This window comes from Chelonoidis abingdonii, chromosome 2, assembly GCF_003597395.2.
Source record: "Chelonoidis abingdonii isolate Lonesome George chromosome 2, CheloAbing_2.0, whole genome shotgun sequence".
Classification (NCBI taxonomy): domain Eukaryota; kingdom Metazoa; phylum Chordata; order Testudines; family Testudinidae; genus Chelonoidis; species Chelonoidis abingdonii.
This window is the reverse complement of record NC_133770.1, coordinates 2,867,287-2,870,588: the sequence shown is the minus strand read 5'-3', so window position 1 is coordinate 2,870,588 and position 3,302 is coordinate 2,867,287.

Below are 3,302 nucleotides of genomic sequence, written 5' to 3'. Positions count from 1 at the left end.
GCTACCGGTCTCAGGAGCGATCTACCTTGCTGACAAGCCCTATCCAATTTCCTCCCCAAAGTATTCTGGGTACAGATGAAGGGATTCTCGGGTCAGGGTGGCCAGACAAGGGCGCAGAGTGAGATGCTGTTTTCAGTGCTGTAAAGGTTCTTTCACCTCCCAGCCTGTGTCCACTTCCATGCAGAGACCAGAGAAGCGCTTGCAGGGTCGCAACCAGGTTATGCAATCAAGGATGAATTCTCCGCAAAACCCAGTTAGTCCGATAAATGAGGCGTAGAGGCTAGCATCAGTGGGATGGCAGCTGGTGATAACGCTGCTTGACTTTGAATCTGGGCCGCCTTACTCGACTCAGTGATTACCGCCTAAGAAGGCTACTGAGGGTTTGGACCCAGCTGAGCTTTTCTTCCTTTTTAGTTTTAATCCTGCATCCTGAAACCCATTAACTATTTCCCGGATAGCTGCAGCCACCTCCTCCTTTTCCCGTCCCCAGATGAGAATGTCACCCACATACTGAATACATTGTTGACTTACGGGTCCCAGTGCATCCAGAACCCACTTGAGTTCCCAGTGAAAAAAGGTGAGGGCATTTGGACAGATGACTAGGGAGGAGTATAAAAACATTGCTAGAGCATGCAGGGGTGTAATCAAGAATCCCAAGGCACAACTGGAGTTGCAGCTAGCAAGGGATGTGAAGGGCAACAAGAAGGGTTTCTATAGGTACGTTAGCATCCAGAAGGCGGCCAGGGAAAGTGTGGGACCCTTACTGAATGGGGGAGGCAACCTAGTGACAGATGATGTGGAAAAAGCTGAAGTACTCAATGCTTCTTTTGTCTCAGTCTACACAGACAAGGTCAGCTCCCAGACTCCTCAGTACGGGGAGGAGGTGACCAGCCCTCAGTGGTGAAAGAACAGCTGGGCACGCACAATTCCATGGGGCCAGATCTAATGGATCCAAGGGTGCTGAAGGCGTTGGCTGATGTGATTGCAAAGCCATTGGCCATTATCTTTGAAAACTTATGGTGATTGGGGGAGGTCCTGGATGATTGGAAAAAGGCAAATATAGTACCCAGCTTTTAAAAAGGGATGAAGGAGAACCCAGGGAACTACAGACCGGTCAGCCTCACCTCAGTCCCCAGCAAAATCATGGAGCAGGTCCTCAAGGAATCCATTTTGAAGCACTTGGAGGAGAGGAAGGTGATCACAGCAACAGTCAACAAGAATCAGAGGGCGTAGCCGTGTTGAGTCTGGATCTGTAAAAAGCCGCAAAGAATCCTGCTGGCAACCTTTATAGACTTAACAAGACGTTTTGGAGCATGAGGCTTTCGTGTGTGTGAATACTCACTTTTCAGATGCATGGAATCAACAAGGATTTCACCAGGCCAAGTCATGCCTGATCAACCCAATTTGCCTTCTATGAGATACTGGTTCAGTGATATATGGGGAAAGCTGTGGACTTGATTATATTCTTACTTTAGCAAAGCTTTTAATATGAGTCCTCCCACAAGTATTCTTGCCAAGCACGTTTGAAAAAGTAGTATGGACGGATGGATGAATTAACTATAAGGTGGATAGAAGTTAGCTGGCTTGTCGACCTTTAACAGGTAGTGAATCAATAGCTCCATGTCTATGTTGGCAGGCTGGAATATCCAATGGGTAGCCTGGGGCCAATTTTCTTCAACATCTTCATTAATGATCTGGAATGATGGGATGGATTGTACCCTTCAGCAAATTCACAGATACACTTAAGCTGGAGGGGGAGATAGATACTCTTTGGGTAGGGATAGGGTCTGAGTGACCTAGATCTCTTCAATTTTACTCCCCCCTCCCATGAAGAGTCTGTTAACAAGCTAGCTGTCTCTTGCTCTATTACATGCACCTATGAGCTCTGCAGGGATTAGCTGAGGCTGAGAGAAGGAGGATGGCCAAGGCAGTATAGAGCAGGGGAGATTCTTCCTCCAGCTAGCAGAAGCCTTAGGGTGACAGACAGAAGAGTGAAAAATCGGGACGGGGTTGTGAGGGGTGTGCTTGTACTCTATAGCTGATTTTATAGCTATAGCTCTACTGAGTTGGTTCTCCTATTTGTATAAATGTCCACTCTTGTATCTGAACTAGAAATAGAAATTAACTCTGAGGGCCTATTGTTAGCTATACAAAGTGTGGCCTATTAATTGGGCTCTGGAATCTTGATGGCTCCCATCAACCAGATATTGACTGCGGATGGCTCTGTTTTGCTTGCAGGCTTCCTGTGAGTCCGGCTGGAAGGAATGAAGACTTGGAGTCTTCCAGGACATGTGGACCATGTTCACCTGGTACTGAATCCACCTTAAACTTGGTGCTTTTCCATTTAGAATGGGGGACCCAGAGAGACAAAAGATTCCGCCTTGGACCAAAGCCATATGAGGGAATAGAACAGAACAAGGGGATGCATCATGAAAATCCCCTAGTTACCACCTGAGCTGGAATAAGGCTGTACCAGGGGAAAGGATTGGCGCAGACTAGGAAGGATCCAGTCTGTGAAAGAAACTCATTGAACCTCTCTGAGGGTTAGATTTTTCTTATATCGTTTTATTGCTATATTAGGCTTCGATTGCATGTTTTATTTATTTTTGCTTTAGTATCACTTTGTTCTGTCTGCTATTACTTGGAAGCCCCTTAAATCCTACTTTCTGTAGTGTTAATAAAATCACTTTTTATTATTATTTAACAAGAATATGATTAATAACTGGGGGGCAAACAGCTGTGCAATCTCCCTATCAGTGTTACAGAGGTGAACAATTTATGAATTTACCCTGTATTAAGCTTTATACAGGGTAAACTGATTTATTTAGGTAGACCCCATTGGAGTTGAGCATCTGAGGTTTAAAGACAGGAGCACTTCTTAACTGTTCAGTCAAGCCTGCAGCTGTTAGGGGACGTGGTTCAGACCTGGGTCTGGGTTTGCAGCAGGGCTAGCGGTCCGGCTCAAACCAGGCAGGGCACTGAAGTCCCAAGCTGCCAGAGCAGGAAAGCAGGGGCAGAAGTAGTCTTGGACATTAGTTGGCAACTCCAGAGGTTTCTGTGATCAACAGTCGCAGGGGGTAATAATAATCATCATTCCCTTGATCTGCTGGCAATGGTCCTGCTAATACAGCCATATGCCATTGGCCTTCTTGGTACACAGGGCACAGTGCTGACTCGTATCAGCTTCTCGTCCTCTGTAATCCCAGGTCCTTTGCTGCAAAACTGCTGCCTAAGTGCCTAAGTGCAGACTTCTTCTCTCCTTGTTGACTATCAGATTCTTTTGGCCCAATCCTCCAATTTCC